This window comes from Coturnix japonica, chromosome 36, assembly GCF_054131305.1.
Source record: "Coturnix japonica strain WE chromosome 36, WE-NBRP24, whole genome shotgun sequence".
Classification (NCBI taxonomy): domain Eukaryota; kingdom Metazoa; phylum Chordata; class Aves; order Galliformes; family Phasianidae; genus Coturnix; species Coturnix japonica.
In genome coordinates, this window is record NC_140698.1 from 6,041,862 (window position 1) to 6,060,899 (window position 19,038).

Here is a 19,038-nt window from a genome sequence, read left to right on the forward strand (position 1 = left end):
CTGATGACACGAAGTTGGGAGGATTGGCTGACACACCTGAAGGCTGTGCTGCCATTCAGCGAGACCTGGACAGGCTGGAGAGCCGGGCAGTAAGAAACCGGATGAGGTTTAACAAAAGCAAGTGTAGAGTCTTGCACCTAGGGAGAAATAATTGCATGCACCGGTACAGGCTGGGGGAAGAGCTGCTGGGGAGGAGCTCTGCTGAGAGGGACCTGGGCGTCCTGGTGGACGACAGATTGACCATGAGCCAGCAGTGTGCCCTTGTAGCCAAAAAAGCCAATGGCATCCTGGGGTGCATTAAAAAGAGCGTGTCCAGCAGGTCGAAGGAGGTGATCCTCCCCCTCTACTCTGCCCTGGTGAGGCCTCATCTGGAATATTGTGTCCAGTTCTGGGCTCCCCAGTAAAAAAAAGACAGGGATCTCTTAGAAAGAGTCCAGCAGAGGGCCACTAAGATGGTGAAGGGCCTGGAGCATCTCCCCAATGAGGAGAGACTGAGGGAACTGGGTCTGTTTAGCCTTGAGAAAAGAAGGCTGAGAGGGGACAGGATCCAGGTTCTATAAATATTTGAGGTGTGGGGGGCAAAGTGTTGAGGCCAGACTCTTTTCAGCAGTGTGTGGAGACGGGACAAGGGGAAACAGACAGAAACTGCACCATAGGAAGTTCTGCACTAATGTGTGCAATAACTTCTTTACGGTGAGAGTGACAGAGCACTGGAACAGGCTGCCTAGGGTGGTTGTGGAATCTCCTTCTCTGGAGATATTCAAGACCTGCCTGGATGCTGAGCTGTGCAACGTGGTGTAGGGAACCTGCTTTGGCAGGGGGCTGGACTCAGTGGTCTCTGGAGGTCCCTTCCAACCCCTACAATTCTGTGATTCTGTGAATATCATGGAGTTGTTTGGATGGGGAAAGACTACCCCTTTGAATGACCTTTTGTCAGGGCATGTCCTGGGATTCCTAGGATCCTCAAAATGCAGCACTGCTTCTGTCACTGAAAAATGGGGCCCTGTGTGGGACGGAGGGAGGGTCCATGAGTCCCTGGCCCACCTGACTGAGTATTTCCATGGTCTTAGCAAAGACATACTTACAACTTGAGAATGACAGTTAGCTGTGTTCATGGTGGCATGGCCACTTTTAATGGCCTTGAACTGTCTGAACATAACTGAAGAGGCTCAGGCTGATGCAAATCAGCTATTGAATGATAGTGTTGAAAAACTGGAAAGACAGGTGGCAGTTTTGATGGGGAAAAAACCTAATTCAATCATTCTCCTATGGAAGATCAGGAACATCTCTCTGGAAGACCATGGGGACCCTGTACAAGGGAATCTGTATAAAATGGACTCTGTAAATGAAGGCACTAAAAGGTCAGATTTTGAGGTTCCATTTGGACTAGATCTATTTGAGATCTGACTGATTGTAACCCAAAAATGAAAAAAAAAAAAAAAAAAAATGCAGGATAGGCTGGTGGGAGTGCCCTGACCAGTATCCAACCCCCCAAACCCTGCTGCCCATAATACAGCAGCTGAACTGATGGATATAGTACAGTGGTTTAGACAGAAACCAAGAGAGCATGCCAGCATAGCTGCTCTGGTTATGGGACATGGAGGCAGAAAGCGCTGTGGTGAATGGACTGGAAATTTCAAAACTGACATCCATTACTACTCACCCTGCCCTCAGGCAAAGACTGTATGCTCTGTCCAACATAATGAGGATAGCCATTTGATCAGTGAATGATTTGTGGCTGTGTGTCATATAACATGGCCAAATAAGAATGACATACCATTAAATATCAGCCTGTGGTCCTCTATGGAGGACTAACAAAATTATATTAGAGAATTAGGCATGAAAGAGGCAATCTATGAAGATGATTTTGAGAGCCCAGTCAATAAATTTTTCATCAGGAACGAGGGATCTCATCCTACAGCCGTCACCTTTACATCAGTATGGGTCTATGTTATCCATACTGAACCCCCCAGTGGCCCTCAGGTGCTGTAATACAACAGGCTGCCCAATTGATGGGGAGACAAGAGTGCCTACGGCCAGATGCAGGCTCTGAATGGTGGTGGAAAGGTCTGAGAAAGGCAGAGAACCATCTGCTGCCATGACTTAGGCGTCCAGCCCCTAAGGTAATCCAGTCTGGACCCATTAGGGTCTTGAGACAACAAATGTTTAAAGACCAGATTAGAGCAGGAGTTCAGTTTAAAAAGATCGATGGACAGCATAATCAGGAAAAAATATCTGTTAAACAGGCCCAAGCACTGAGTATTTATAGTCCAACCTTTTCAGCCAAACTAGATGTGAATGTAACTCAAGAAGGGTCTGGATGGGGGCTCTGGCAGAGCCAGAGTTCTTTGTGAACCCCTATGAGGTTTTGGCCACAGGTTTAGCATGGAGCAGAATAAAGATACATCACAGTTGAAAAGCATTTATTGGCTACCTATTCTACACTACAGGTGGTAGAACCAGTAGCTCAGATTTCAGAGGTTATCGTTAAACAACAAGGCCAGTCCAGGGGTGGGTAAAAGATCTAACACACATCTCTATGATGGGGGTGGCCCAATCACAAGCAGTGGTGCGCTCAGTTGTTCTGCTTGCCTGCTCCTCAAGGAGTTAAGAGAAATCTATGCCTGTTGCGTGTTCGAGTGCATGCGCAATGCCATGTGGAGGGCTTATCACAATAAAGATTGGCGGATTTGCTGCGTAGACCGGTCAGAACTCAGATCTGCGTTGTGCTTCCTGTGGCACCAAACGCCCAACAGTGGCAGTTCCGTGTATTGGCCAGCAGGTGGCAGCAGAGACCACGGAAAGAACGTCTGCGGGACAGACCCTGGGGATCCGTTCTCTTTTGATTATAGGGGAAGAACACAAAGATGGAAGAGGAGGGAAGGGGGAAAAAAAAAAGAAAAAAAGAAAAAACCAAACCACAGCAAACAAATAAAAACTTCTCCAAACGTAGCAAACTTGAATGTCTGTCAATAAATAAATGAGTAATTGAATTGATGTCCGTTTCAGACAGTCCCCTGTAGAATCAGGGTAAGGGTTAGGATTAGAGTTACATTGCAGGTTAATGCTGTTATCTTTACAGCTCCTGTGAGGGTTGGGGTCTGGGTCAGGTGTTTAAAAAATGAAATGAAAAAAGAATTAAAAAAATATATTGAAAGCTTCAGATTTCCTTAATCTTTGTGGGAATCATATAATGTGCAACTCAGATCTACCTCTTCGTACCTCTTTTGTGGTGTAGGGAACCTGCTTTGGCAGGGGGACTGGACTCAGTGGTCTCTGGAGGTCCCTTCCAACCCCTACAATTCTGTGATTCTGTGAATATCATGGAGTTGTTTGGATGGGGAAAGACTACCCCTTTGAATGACCTTTTGTCAGGGCATGTCCTGGGATTCCTAGGATCCTCAAAATGCAGCACTGCTTCTGTCACTGAAAAATGGGGCCCTGTGTGGGACGGAGGGAGGGTCCATGAGTCCCTGGCCCACCTGACTGAGTATTTCCATGGTCTTAGCAAAGACATACTTACAACTTGAGAATGGCAGTTAGCTGTGTTCATGGTGGCATGGCCACTTTTAATGGCCTTGAACTGTCTGAACATAACTGAAGAGGCTCAGGCTGATGCAAATCAGCTATTGAATGATAGTGTTGAAAAATTGGAAAGACAGGTGGCAGTTTTGATGGGAAAAAACCTAATTCAATCATTCTCCTATGGAAGATCAGTAACAACTGTCTGGAGGACCATGGGGGCCCTGTACAAGGGAATCTGTATAAAATGGACTCTGTAAATGAAGGCACTAAAAGGTCAGATTTTGAGGTTCCATTTGGACTAGATCTATTTGAGATCTGACTGATTGTAACCCAAAAATGAAAAAAAAAAAAAAAAAAAAATGCAGGATAGGCTGGTGGGAGTGCCCTGACCAGTGTCCACCCCCCAAACCCTGCTGCCCATAATACAGCAGCTGAACTGATGGATATAGTACAGTGGTTTAGACAGAAACCAAGAGAGCATGCCAGCATAGCTGCTCTGGTTATGGGACATGGAGGCAGAAAGTGCTATGGTGAATGGACTGGAAATTTCAAAACTGACATCCATTACTACTAACCCTGCCCTCAGGCAAAGACTTTATGCTCTTGTCTGGAGGGCTTATCGCAATAAAGACTGGCGGATTTGCTGCGTAGACCGGTCAGAACTCAGATCTGCGTTGTGCTTCCTGCGGCACCAAACGCCCAACAGTGGCAGTTCCGCTTATTGGCCAGCAGGTGGCAGCAGAGACCACGGAAAGAACGTCTGCGGGACAGACCCTGGGGATCCGTTCTTTTGATTATAGGGGAAGAACACAAAGATGGAAGAGGAGGGAAGGGGGAAAAAAAAAAGAAAAAAAAAAAATCAAACCACAGCAAACAAATAAAAACTTCTCCAAACGTAGCAAACGTGAATGTCTGTCAATAAATTAATGAGTAATTAAATTGATATCCCTTTCCCGCCCCCCCCCCCCCCCCCCCCCCCCCCCAAACTTCTGAGATGAAAAAAAAACACTTCTTTTAGAAGAAAACAGAGTAGTAACAACTTCTGTACCTACATTCACCACTCTGAGATCCTGTCTGGGTCTCCCAAGGCTTGTAAATAACCACTGGGTCGGTTCTGATGTCGCGTGATTTGTTGTCAGTTCTCTCATGGTTCTCCGGTCAGTTCTCCGGTGCCAGGATCTGCCACAGGGCATTCTGACCACGGGCATCATGTTTCTACGCTGCCGCCTGCATTTAACAGGCAATGGGACTGCCCAGCATGTGCAAGGCAGCACCTCTTTCACACCACCAGAATGTTTAAGGCTGTTGGGATTGTTGTTAGCGTCCCATTAACACTGAGGCTAGAGATACCCTTAGGATTGACATTACTATTAGCATTACTTTGATGGTGCCCTATCTGGGTCATTTCCAGGGGATGTCAGGAGTAAGGCACAGTGTCAGGAGAAAAAGAACAGACTCTGTTACTTTATAAACGTGATAATAGAGAGAGTTCATTGGAAAAAATACAACTCTTAAATAATGCAAAGCATGCTTCTGATTGGATGCAGGCATCATCTGGGCTCTGATTAATATTACTCTTAAGGTAAAGATTATTGTTACCATAATGATTTTTTTTTTGGATTATGATCAGGGTTAAGGTTCCTTTTGCTACAAACTTCTAGCATCATTTTTGTTGTTGCATTTGGAGTTAGGGACGATTTTAGAATCAGGGTAAGGGTTAGGATTAGAGTTACATTGCTGGTTAATGCTGTTATCTTTACAGCTCCTGTGAGGGCTGGGGTCTGGGTCAGGTGTTTAAAAATGAAATGAAAAAAGAATTAAAAAAATATATTGAAAGCTTCAGATTTCCTTAATCTTTGTGGGAATCATATAATGTGCAACTCAGATCTACCTCTTCGTGCAGTGACTGCCTGTAAATTTGCTGGAGCCTAATATAATATGGCCTTGTGCTTTCCACTAACTCACCTTCATTTCATTTTCATTACATTTGCTTGGTAGTCAGATTTTGGTGTGTGGATATTTTAAAACAATCTAACTGACATTAGCAAAAAATTAAAAATAAAATTAAAAAAAATGCACAACAGCATCGTATCAATTTTTATAGATAAGATAAAGAAGAGCAGTTTCCCTTAGTTTTCTGTGCCTCTTTACTTTCTTACCCTCTCCCCTTGTGTGAGAAACTCTCAAAGTCAAAGATTTCTAGTTAGGCAAAGATGGCAGCGATAGCAGCAGTGCTTATTCATTATTGCAATACTGCGCGCACATCCCCTATTGGCAAGGGAGAAACTGCACACCAGTCAGTGAAATCAATTCTGTTCTGTGCCCTAAACCCACTGCAGGTGATGCTCTCATGGCTCTCATTGGTTGAGCATCTCAGGCTCACAGACTCCTCGAGACTGTGGCTAGGATTCATTTCCATAGAAGGTCAATTACCAACCTCTTGTTTTTAGGTCTGCCTTGTACTTTTCTGCGGACAGAGAAGGGCAATGTTTCCAAAAGTCAGTACATTCATTATGTCCTGTGCTGGGCTCTACCCACCCTGTATTTAGCTTGTGCTTGTCTCAATTCTCCCCATGTCAGAATGCCCCCAGTCTGAACTTAATTCTGTTCAGCAACTTTCTTGGTGGAAAAACTACTTATACAGCTGTTTTACAAGAGGGTTATACATTCAGTTAGGGCCTACACTATGTACTGAAAATACTGGAAACTTCCACTGCAAAAACACAATCTACCTCTCCCATCTGTGCAGCCTTGCAGACCCAGAGCATGCCAGGTTATTTCTGCTTTCATAGCATTTGCATGCTGTAGGGTGAGCACAAGGTTCTGCTGCTTGATTCTTCTGCAAGAGCTGCCTACCGGCAAATGGTTGCAGGGATGGAGGATGTGACAGAAAGCATTTGTCTCCACAAGAGCAGAGTTACATTCAGTGCAGAGTGTGAGAGTCAGGTTGGTGTGGAAAAGCACTGACACGCTGGGGATGATGCAGTGCTCACATGTCTAACACTCACAGACATTACTGTCAGAAGGATGGTGCTGTGTTGTGCTTCTACCTTTGGCAGCCCCTGGAGAAATGCTATGGCACACAGAACACCTTTGTATTGCACTGACTGCTGCCATGCAGCATGGATTTAACACACCAAATCCAGAGGAGCATGACTGCATCTAACTGCCCTGAGAAAAACTACTGTAGCTGAAGAGATGAGGAGGCAGCTGCTCGTCTGCAGAACAAGCAGTACTGCCAGACATTGGGCCAGGTGAGCACCTCCTGCTGCAGCGTGATGATGACAGGGCTGGAGACGATCTGCAAAGCCAGCTTAAAAGTGGGAGACGTGAGTCAACATGGCAGGAGGACAGAGGTGTTAGGGAGCAGCCAAGGCATCAAAGAGTATCAAAAGGCTTTGAAAAGTATCACAAAGTGACAGCCAGGAAGACTGGGATATATCATGAGCAGCAACCTGGATGCTAGAGATTATTTGCTCCCATACAAAATGGTAGAGATCTTGCTGCAGACATCCCAAAGCCAGGCAAAATGGGAACCCAGAGCTCTGCCTGCACGAACCCCACAGCCATAGCATTGCAAGCTGAGCTGCCTTGCTGTTTGTTGCATTCATCCCAATCCCTGTGATTGAAGACTCAGAATGCAGTCGAGGCGATGACTGAGCATGAGAGTGACTTTATTCAATAAAAGACAGGAGGGCTTGAGAGGTCAAGGGTGAAGATGGGACTCCTCTTGTCAAGATGAGAGTGGCTCAGAGCTGGTGCTGCTGCCTGGTGCCTGGGACTGGCAGCCTGACTCTAAGTCCCCATCTAAGATGCTCAGCTTCACCTCACTGATGCTGCCCTGCTCCTGCATGGTGGTGCTGCTGCTGGGACACTCGGGCTGTGCTTGGGATGGGCAGCACTGCAAAGGCGCTGGGTCACAATCCAGGCAGGTGACTGCTGTGTCTGGCAGGCTCAGGTCAGGAGCTTCAGCAGAGCCAGGAGATATGAGAGCATGAACGTGGATGAGCCCCTTGTGTCCATCACTGTTACCATGTGGAAGGCTGTCATCCGAATTGCAGCGATTCATGCTTAATAAGAACTCTCCATTGATGGAAAGACACTGCTTGGTTTGGATCTTTGGGGTTGACAAGGGCTCGAATCACCTAGGAAGGCATAGAAACACAAGGGTTAGTTTCAAACATTTGCAAGTTGAATCATGAAAGGTTGTTGATACTTGGTAATAGAGTGGCGGCAGGAAGAAGCAAGTAGGCTTGAAGCAGCATAGCCACTGTCTTGAAAGTGATCCTCATTCAGGTCCAGCTCGTGTGTTGTTTCACTGTAATCTGCTTCTTTGGGTCTACCTAGTGGGCAGCAACACTTGAGCTGTTACTGATATCATTGAAAAGAACTGGAGACAATTGTTCTATTCCTAAGAGCTTCAAGGTGCCTAGAAGCACAAATAGAAACCAGCAGTATTTCATCACTTCACCAAAAGGAAGGTCAAACACCTGAGCTGTGAAGAGCAGTTACAGAACCTATGCATAAGATCACACCAGACATACTTTGTTCTAACAACAGTTATGGCACATAGTCCATTTCCTTCAATATTCCCAAAATGAAATGATGTGGAGCATTACAGGGAAAGAAACACTGCACACAGACACTATGACCCTGATTAGACTCAAGCAGCAGACTTAAAACAAGTCAGAGTTTTTGATTCCAGGATATTTCAGGACCTATCGTGTGAAATTCAGTTACACAACAGTGCCTAGGTGCCTGCGTTTCAAGCAACTTTCAGATCACAGCCATGTAAAATAAAAACAAATTCAGTGCAGAAATAGCAAGCCTGTACCTTAATACTCATGAGATTATCCATTTTTTACTGCATTCTGACTAAGTTCTAAAACTTGCTCATCCCAGTTCACTTCAACAAGTTCCACCAATTCAAGCAACGCAGTTCTGAGATCCTGTGTATGTTGTGCAGATAGAATTGAACAGTGCAGAAATAGTCTCTGACAGCTTTAAGAGCTCTGTTCTGCTTACAAACTCTCAGTCCAAAACTATTCAGTTTTAAGGAAATGAATACCTGAAGCAGTTGGATCATCTGCCATTTGCCGCATTCTGCTTCTTGGCATCATGATTAGCACAAAGGGTTTTCTGCTGTCCTGCAGAGATGGAAAAAGTCCTGCTTACAAATGGACCAAGTTTCAGTGTACAGCAGAGTTTGTACCAGACTAATAAGCCACGTCATTCAATTCATTTGGTCAGGTTGTTATGCACTCCGAAAGGAAACAGAACTAACTGCTGGATTCTGAAGGAAATCTGTGGGGTCCTACATTACCTCCTGATTCTGGAAGAGGAAATTCTAATAGCAAATGCAGAACTTTGATCTTTGTAGACATGAGAAGAGCTGGCATTTAGGAACATTCATTTCAGGGAAATCAAATGATGTGTCTGTATTTTTACTACAGATAGTATAGGGAGCAGCCAGTTGAAGAACCAGATACAAAAAATCCAGCCCATTGGCAAGAAAATACTTCTCCTTAAATTCTGTATGCTATCATGGTACAGAATTAGGCTACAGTGCCACATAGGCCAACCAAGCGTAGAACCAATTCCACTAAATACTGGTAGACAAAGCAGCAAAAACAGGGACAATATTCAGCAGACAGGCCTTTCTACTCACAGCTCAGCATGTTCTGCCATCCGAAAAGCAAGGCCTCTTGTCAAGCTCAGCTATTTCCCTTCTCAGTGTATTCTAGCACCACTGATACCCACTGGTATCCTCCTGTAGAGTGCCATCATATTGTCATCATCCAAAGGGAAAACCCACACAGCAGAGCATACAGCACTACACCCATGCTCCAAATATCCGCCTGAAAAACAAAAAGACAAGCTTACAAACCTGAAGCACCTCAAATGGCTTCCTGACAGACTGGATTGTCTGCCCTTGCCAAAGCCCACATATAGCCCATGAAAAGCTGGCTCTTTCCCTCAGGAAATAAAACCTTATCGTCCCAGAGAAAGCATATAACCCTCATTCAATTGCCCTTTCACTCAGCTTAGAGCACTACTAAAACCAGCATCTTCACCTTAGCTCATCACACTGCTGCACTTCCTTTTACAAGGATTTCACTGGCAAAAATGAAATCAAAGCCGTCACAAGGGATTTAGCACAGTTACGTGTTACTGGCTACGAGAGCTGTCAGCACAGTCACCTGTCTGGCTTTGCTGCTGTTCTATTTATGTACAGGCACAACAAGGTTCAGACACCTCACAGTGCAGTTCTCACTTTGACTGTAAAGAAAAAGGAGGCTTGAAAAGCAGCGTGTGGAAAACAAAGAAACAAGAATTAGAACAACAGTGGGGCCATGGCACTTGTAGGAATTGCTCCGCCTTTAACAGCGATTCAAGAAGGATGAGGGCATTCCAAACCAGACCAGTTTGGACAGATTAACAACTGCAAGTAGTGGGTTCCAAAATTCCAGACATGAAATCAAAGCTGGAAAAACTCTTCACATTTTCATCTCTCAATTTTTAGTACATTGTGCATTACAACGGAAACAATTCTTCACATACAACTTGGAAGCTAAAGACAAGTCTGACAAAACAGACTGCACAAAAATGATGGATAATTAACAGAGCAAATTGCTCTTTCAAACACTTAGTAATAGAAAGAGATCTCTGAAGTTGCTGTTCTGTAGAGCACCAAAGCAGTCGCTTGAGGCAGTTCAGGATTAGCCTGAGACAAACCAGCCAGCTGTGTGAACTGAGACCAATTGCACTTCTTCTATTTTACTTTCATTCTATGTGACCTCACTAAGCAAATATTGTCTAAGACCATGAGTATCACATAAATGTGCAGATCTCAAGCTGCTCACTTATCTAGTACCCTTGGCATGATGCTTTATTTTCCTCAGCTATTCATCTAGTTTGTGCCTGTTGATTGTGCAACAACAGCCTGTTGGTCTCGATTACCTGTAAGAGGCTTTAAATTTGGCCAGGAAAAATCATTTGAGGATAAGTAATTATCTGGGACTCAGTAAGGCAGTCTTCCCATGCTTTCATAACAGCCGAGATACACACACACACAAACTCATGGAACCCCACTGCTTTGCACAATCCTGTGCACACTCACATGTGTCATGCACTGATTTCCCAGCCAGTCCTCATGGGGTCTATTACTTAGGACAGGAGTGCAGGGGAGCAGCCAGAAGCTGTTTGCATTCCCTGCTGTCTGCTGGGCAGCTTTGCTGGAGATGCTTGGGTTGCTTTGCTTTTCCTTGGGAGGTGGGAAGGAGCTTTGGGTTGGAGGCACATCCCGTGCCAGAGCATCTCGATGGCACGTGTGTGGCACTGATCTGCAGCAGATGAAGGGGAGGAGGTCCCAGCACAGCCCTGCACCATGCTCTGCCACACTGGGCAGCTTGTTCCTGGCTCAGCAGCGTCATCAGACAAGAAGCAGGGAAGGAAATCAAGGATGGGGGGTACGATCAAACGCAGTTAGTGCATGCCTGTGCAAGACAAACAGACCCAGAGCTTGCGGGTTATTCCTGCTTTTGTAGCATTTGTGTGCTGTAGCTGAGCAAAAGGTTCTGCTGCTTGAATCTTCTTCTGCAAGAGCCACCTACCGGTAAATGTCTGCAGGGATGGAGGATGTGACAGAAAGCATTTGTCTCCATGACAGCGTAGTTACACTTGGTCTAGAGAGTGAGAGAGGCAGGCAGCACTGCCTGATGTTGGTCAGGGCGAGCTCCTCCTGCTGCAGAGCGATGATGGCAGGGCTAGAGATGATCTGCAGGGACAGCTCACAGGTGAGAGCCAGGAATGGACACGGCGGGAGGACAGAGGTGTTAGGGAGCAGCCACGGCATCAAAGAGCATCAAAAGGCCCTGAAAAGCATCACAGCCACAGCCAGGAAGCTTGGGGTTTTCATGAGCAGCATCCAGGATGCTAGAGACTATTTGCTGCCATACACAACGGCAGCAGAGCTCTCGCTGCAGGCATCCCAAAGTCAGGCAAAATGGGAACACACCCAGAGCTCGGCCGCACAAACCCCACAGCCAGAGTGTTGTAAGCTGAGCTGCCTTGCAGTTTCTTGCACTCATCCCAATCTCTGCGAATGAAAACTCGGAATTCAGTCAAGGCATTGACTGAGCACGAGCGTGCCTTTATTCAATAGGAGAAAGGAGGGGGTGTGAGGTCTGGAGGAAAGATGGGACTCATCCTCTCTTGTAATCATGAGAGCTGCTCAGAGACCGTGCTGTTGCCCGGAGCCTGGGACTCGTGTCCTGATTCTGTGCCCCCCTGCGAGATGCTCAGCTTCTCCTCGGTGATGCTGACCTGAGCCTGCATGGTGGTGCTGCTGTCGGGGCACTCAGGCTGTGCTTGGGCTGGGCTGCACTGCAGAGACATTGAGTCCAGGCTGGTGCCTGAGGTGTCTGGTGGGCTCAGGTCAGCAGCTTCAGTAGGGATGGGATGAATGAATGCTTCAGCGATGATGACATTCTTCTCTTCATAGCTGATGTTATACGGAAGGCTTTCATCTGAACTGCAGCATTCTGTGCTTAGTAACAACTCTTCATTGATGGAAGATGCGTCATCGTAACATGCCCTGCGTCTTGGGGATATAGGGCTCGGGTCACCTAGGAAGGAGCAGATGTACAGCAGTTAGTGTCGAACGTTCGCAAGATGAACCATGGAGATTCTTGACATTTGGCTATGTAGTGGTGGTGGGCAGAAGCAAATAGGCTTCTAGCAACAGTGTCACTGTCTTGAAAGTGATCCACGTGCAGGTCCAGCTCTTGTGTTGACAAGAGACTCATTTGGGAAAGACAGGGATCAACTGAAGATGTCAGGCACGGGCTTGAACGCCAGAAGGAGGTACAAGCCCACTGAAAGCATGAATTCTACCTGTGTTGCTGACAAGCAGTGTTTTGTAAGCTGGACTTGCACCCTTACCTGCCAGGACCAAGACTTCTGCTTCAGAGGGCTCCCTGGCACTGCTCTGCAGTTGGTGTTTGGCCACAGGGGATGGTTTGCCCAGGCAGAAGCAGGAACACCAACTGCCAGCTGCTGACTCTGCCCTCTTCCTGGGAGAACTCATTCTGCAGAGAAAACAGAGCATGCTGTCAGACGTGGTGCAGGGTGATGGAAGAGCTGCACCGAGCCCTGGCCAAAAGTTGCCTGTTCTGGGCACTGCCTGCTTTCTGCTGAAACACAGCTTAGAAACGCCCTCTGTTTCAAACAGCAGAGGATGCTTCCATTCCTACAGCTCAGCCCTCAAGTCCTGAAGGCTAAATACCTCTCAACGATGTCAAGCAAGGACATGGATCCGGAGAATGTCGGAGGCTCAGGCTGCTTTGCTCTCCCAGGGCTGACCTTCACCAGGGAACAAAGGCTGTTGATGAGCTTGCCCCATTTCTTTGGCTCTGCGCAACAAAACAAAGAAACCAGTTCATTTCAGGCCTGGCTCGGTTGGACGAAGCTGAGCGCAATGCATTCGACAGAGCATGTAACAACGGGAAGAACATTCCCAACAAGGACACGCAAGAATGGATTTTCCCCATCCCTGGAGGTGCCCAAGGAGATTACTGTAGTTCTCTTTCTAAGCTTGCTGAACTTGGGCATAAACAAACCCCCTGAAAGTAACGTTCTGACCCTATTTGACTAACTCGCATTGTCAAATGTAAATTACGCACCTGGCTTTGGCAATGAATTGAGGAGGGAATCGGGAACTTTTCCGCTGATGAGTTCCATGCACTCACCAGGGAAAAGCCCAACCTGTAATTAGAACAAAAAGACAGGTGAGCATTAGCCCGAGCCCAGAGCCAAAGGGAAGGTCCACTGACAGTGACACAGGGCAACTGTTTGCATCCAGCAGCCATCCTGTGCAGGCAGAGCAGCTCCAAGCTGAGATTCCCAACTCTACTGAAGTTGTGCTCTCTAGTCAAAAACGTGTGCCTACCTCAAAGCCACGCTTGCCTCTCCACCAGGGGCTCAGCCTGTTGATATGTCCTCATATCAACAATGCTCACCAGATCTCCGACCTGAAAGAGATTGAAACATCAATCCCAGATTCAGCAAATCTGGTAGGAAAACAAAGCAGAAAGGACTGCCCTCTTCTATGCACGACAACACGGAACGCCTGGAACTGCTTACCTCCAGAGAGAGCTCATCTGGCCCCTGGGCGACGTGGCTCTTAATAACATGGGCTGCCGCAAATGCTGGTACGTTTAAAGATGACATAGCACGCACCAGCTGCGGCTTCTGCATGTTATCAGCCTGCAAAACAGAGAACAGGCCGTGGTCAGGAGCTGAGGACAAACCACGAGGATTTCAAGGTGAGGAGCACATCTGCAGAGAAAGCTGCAGCAAATGCGCTCCGTCCTTCTCAGGAGCACTTCAGAAGGAGCTGCACGTCTCATAGCTCTGGAGCAGCACTTCTTCCCCACCCTTCACTACTCCAAGCAGCTCCAACAAACTTCTCAGAAGAAATCCAGGCCAGCACAGACCTGGCAGACCAGAACCAAGTGCAGCTTGTGTGACGGCAGTGCCCACTCCTTGCTTCCACCCTGCTCCAGCAGGTTAAGGAGTCTGAGCCTCACTGGCCTTTGACAACTCAAGACTTTCAGCACCTCATGCCAACATTTCTCACTAAGATACACCTCAGGCATTGAATTCTCTTCTCACTACCTCCTCCCAGTCCTCCCCTAGGAACAGAAACAATTCAGATTCTACAGCAAACACATCTACCCTGCAAGAGCACACTGAACCACCTGCAACAATGAAACATGGTTTTGGAGAGTGGGTATGAAAACACACCTTTAGACAGCTGTCTCCCTGTAGCCAAAGGGAAACCAAGCAGCAAAAGAAGAGTCCAGCCTGAAATATGCCCATGCTACTAGCCCAGGTTTTTCACAGTCAATGCAGAATCCATCCTGCTCTTGAGTTAACAAATGACCAGTGGGTCTCCCCTTGCTCCACCCCTTCTCCTTCAAAGCCAGAAAAAGAAAGAAAAACAAGTAGAAGAAAACCCAGACGTACCTTTCCACACACAAAGCAGAAAGTGGAACAGCAGTTGTCTCCTTCCTGAGACATGGTGGGGCGCATCCCAGAGGAAGCCCAAGTTCTTTGCTTCTCTCCACAGGGACTTCAAGCACTCTTGGCAAGAGCTGCTTTGGTTCTTTCTTCAATTGCTTCCATCACCAGAATCTCCTTTGGAAAAGGAACCCGAATGAAAGAATCAGCAAATGAAAAAGAATGAGCAATAGCCACTTTACCAGCTTTCTTCTGACACTCAATTTAGACTCTTGACTCGGGCAAGGTCTTAAAATCAGCTGGTTACAAGAACTGTCCCAAAATATATCCAACATCTGTACAGCTGCCGTTATTTCTGACAGCGAGTGTAATCACAGAATCATAGAATGGCCCGGGTTGGAAGGGACCTCAAGGATCATGAAGATCAATCACCTCCCTGTCCCTGCTGGCCATCCCCTCTTCTGATGGAGCCCAGGGGACCATTTGCTCTCTGAGCTGCAAGAGCATGCTGATGGCTCACGTTCTGTTTTTCATCCACCAGGACCCCCAGGTCCTTCTCTGCGGGGCTTCTCTTAAGGACTGCTCCTCCCAGTCTGTAGAAATGCCTGGGATTCCTCCAGCCCAAGTGCAAAACCTTGCACTTTGCTGTGTTGAACCTCATTAAATTCACCTAGGCCAACCTCTCGGTTGAGCTCCCTCTGAATGGCATCCCTTCCTTCCACTGCGTCAGCCGCACCACTCAGCAAACAGCAGAGGGTGCACTCCATTGCATCATTGGTGTCTCTGATAACCATGTAAAAAAGCACTGGTCCCAAGACAGACTCCTGGATGACACCACTTGTTATCGGCCTCCACCTGGACATCAAACCATGAGTCACCACCCTCTGTCCTCTACAAAACCTCTTTGTCTTCTACTCCTGCTGCAGCTGCAATGGCTGCACCAGCATGACTCACGTGTTTGACAATCCTCCAGCTCTGGCCTAGCCATGCACAGCAGCAGTCCGTCTCCCTCCCAGCTCACTCACCAGTGTGCTGCTGTGCCCCAAATTCAGTGCAGCAGCATTGAGAGCAGGCAGCACCCATCACCCTCCTCTAACTCTCTCTGCCAGCTGCGATGAGGACTGACACAGCACGCCCACCCCAGCCCAGCTTTTCTGCTGAGACACCTCCCAGCAACCACCCAGCACCAATCCCAGTTGCTGCAAACTGTCTGAGAGCCTGCTGGAGTGCACTGACAATAACTTTGTGGGCCAAGCATTAAGCACACCAAGCAGAAGGGAAGCATTACTGGACATGCTGAACAGCAGGGGTTAAGACTGGAGGTGGTCAGGGCTGTAGTGACCATGCCCTCCTAGAGTTCCTCATCTCAAGGAATGTGTGCCTGGCAAAAAGCAAAGTCAGGACCCTGAGCTTCAGGAGAGTCAGCTGCAGGCTGTTCAAAGAATTCTTGCATGAGAGACACTGGAAAACTGTTTTTAGGGGTAAAGGAATGGAAAAGAGATGGTAACTTTCTCAGAAAACCTTTCTCAGAGCTGGAGCTCTGAGCTCCATCCCGACCACACGAAACACAGCAGAGGAGGCAGGAAAGCAGCATGGCTGAACCTGCAGGTTACAGGGAGCAACAAGAAGGAAATGGAGAAACAGCGGAAACGGAGACATGCAGCCTGGTCGCTTTGGTGGCCTTCTACAGTGGAGTGACAGCATCAGTAGGGAAAGGAAAAGCAACTGACATCACTCAGCCAGACTTTTGCAAGGCCTTCGATGTTGAGCAAGTTTCCTGTTAGAACTCAGTGTGAACAAATCTACCACTGAGCAACACCCTGAGCCCCCACTCACCTCAGCAGAGGAAAGCCTGCACCCCAGCCTTCCGCCTATTCTGCTCCATTGATGGAAGCACACCGGGCATCATTGCTACTCACCCGACCAATGATGATAGGGGCAGAAAAGGGAATTCCTCTTTACCTTTCAGATGAAAAATTGATGACTGTGTGGAACCTTCCCAGTACCGCTGCGGGGCCTTCCTTTACTTGTATCCTGCTGCTCCGTGTCACAGTGGGAGAGCTGCTCTGGCCTCTCCTCTCAGCCTGTGCCTCCTGCAGTGTGAGCAGCTTTGTGGATAGAGGAGACACCCACACAGACTTGGGCCTGGATAGAGAACTGTGCCCTACAACATAGGTACATTTACATCATGCTCTTTTCCTTGTGTGTGAGCAATCCTTGCTCTTTTCAGATGGTACTATGACCGTGTGACACCCCAAACATATAGTTAGCATCTGTCCATATCATTAAGGCTCTCGTCAAGGCAGTTATTTCAGCCTTCTGAGGGGTAGTCCCCACGGCTGATGGTTGTGCTTCCATTCCCTGCTCAGTAGCAGTTACTGCATGTCCTGCCTTACAGCCTCCTTGTCTCACAAAACTGCAGCTGCTGGTAAACCAGGCGTCTTCTGCATCTTCTAAGGGTTCGTCCTTCAGCTCCGACCGACTGGATGTAATGTGCAGCATCAGTTGTTTCAAAGCAGTGATGTCATCCTGGTTCTCCACCAGGGGAGTTCCGCTAAGGAAAGATACTGGGTTGGCAATAGTAGTTACAATTATTTCTATATCACCCTGCTCTACCAGGATGGCCTGGTATTTCGGGAATCTTTGGGGTGAACAGATGCCATTCAGAGGGACCATGACAGGCTGGAAAGCTGGGCTCGGGTGAACCTAATGAGGTTCAACACAGCAAAGTGCAAGGTTTTGCACTTGGGCCGGAAGAACCCCAGGCACCTGTACAGGCTGGGAGGAGTTGTCCTTGAGAGCAGCTCGGCTGAAAAAGACCTAGGGGTCCTGATAGATGAGAAACTTAACATGAGCCAGCAGTGCGCTCTGGCAGCCCGGAAAGCAAATGGGATCCTGGGCTCCATCAGGAGAGGGGTGGTCAGCAGGGATAGGGAGGTGATCGTCCCTCTCTACTCTGCTCTTGTGAGGCCCCATCTGGAGTACTGTGTCCAGGTGCGGAGCCCTCAGTACAAAAAAGATATGGAGATTTTGGAAAGGGTCCAGAGGAGGGCCACAAAGATGATCAGGGGGCTGGAGCACCTCCCCTATGAGGACAGGCTGAGGGAGTTGGGTTTGTTCAGCCTGGAGAAGAGAAGGTTGCGGGGTGACCTCATTGCAGCCTTTCAGTACCTGAAGGGAACTTACTCCCAGGAGGGGAGTAAACTCTTCGAAAGGGCTGATAATAGCAGGACTAGGGGAAATGGTTTTAAGTTGAAGGAGGGAAGATTTAGGTTGGATGTTAGGGGAAAGTTCTTTACTAGAAGGGTGGTTAGGTCCTGGAACAGGCTGCCCAGTGAGGTTGTGGATGCCCCGTCCTTGGAGGTGTTCAAGACCAGGTTGGACGGGGCCCTGGGCAACCTGATCTAGTAAAGGCGTATGTTTGGTGGCCCTGCTAGGCAGGGGGGTTGGAACTACATGATCCTTGAGGTCCCTTCCAACCCGGGTAATTCTGTGATTCTGTGATTCTGTGGGGTGAAAGCCAATGTCCCCCTTTTGCCTCCAATACAGTAAACACTGCATGAGATATTAAAACTGGTATCCTTTGGCCCAGTGTAGATTGATGGGCTTCTTGAATATTGAGCACCAGTGCACCCTGGATATCCCTTACTCACTTCAAGCTGTTTCAAGTTTACCATCAGTCCGTAGCTGTGTATCCATGGTCGGCACCCTCCTGTCATTCCTGGCAACGTATGGAGTTCCTTGGCAGTTTGCAGCTCAGGGGTTGAGCAGATGGCTTCTTTCTTGGCAGTCCTTAAGGTTCAAAGTCCAGCTGTCATCTCCTATCCCAAATACGTCACTTGCTGCTGAGTTAGTTGTGCTTTCTGTAAACCAAGAAACTCAGCAAACTCTCAGTCTATTGTACACAGTCCTTTTGTTGCTGTGGCACCCACGTGCTCCAGTAAAGTTCCACCCTAGGATGGAGGATCCCAGGTCTCAGGCTCACGAGTTGACCAGTTCTCAACAATCATTTAGCTGTTCTCACAACCCTGGGTAACACTGTCCAGGTTCACTGAGTCTCTTCTCCCTCTATTAGGGAGAACAGATACACGCAAGTACTCGTATGCTATCATGAGGAATTCAGTAGGTTACATTTAATTTAGAAGCATGATGCAATCAAAAGCTCGCTTAAATAAAAGCATACCCTTTTCTTTCACTCAAAATAATAGCCCAGAAAAAAATAAAAACAAAACAAAACTCTCATCATAATTGTTAAAGAAATTATCTACTAAATCTCGATGGAGAGTGGAGACACATGCTAGTTTTAGGAACACAGCACTTATCTCATTATCTGAATGCATCTCAAGGCATGCTCCTTGTGAAACTGTGAGAACTTCTATCATTAACAGACGTGTACCATGCCCTGATATATGGTTAAACCGCTTGCAGTGCACTGTCAGATGTACAGGATGGCAGCTGTATGTGCTGTGACCAAATAAACCCCACACTGAA